Source organism: Fonticula alba (assembly GCF_000388065.1).
Source record: "Fonticula alba strain ATCC 38817 unplaced genomic scaffold supercont2.17, whole genome shotgun sequence".
NCBI lineage: Eukaryota > Rotosphaerida > Fonticulaceae > Fonticula > Fonticula alba.
The window spans coordinates 348852-349101 of NW_009242987.1; positions in this window are offsets into that span (position 1 = coordinate 348852).

The window sequence follows — 250 nt, forward strand, 5'->3', positions numbered from 1 at the left end:
CAGGGCGTCCGGTTTGTGCCTCCGTTTTCCATGAAGCACCCGGCCACACGAGCCTTTCAAGTGGAGCAAGCGATGATGGCACATCCCGGCGCATCCATCCGTCAATTATGTGCTTCTGTCGATGACTTGACGATAAATCATGTCTTCCGCGCCCGGCCCTATGTTTGCTTTGAGTAGAGATAAACAGCTATGGTTATGGTTGTGGTTGTGTGGTCTTGCATGCTGTGTCTGGGCGGGAGGAGAGGGGGGG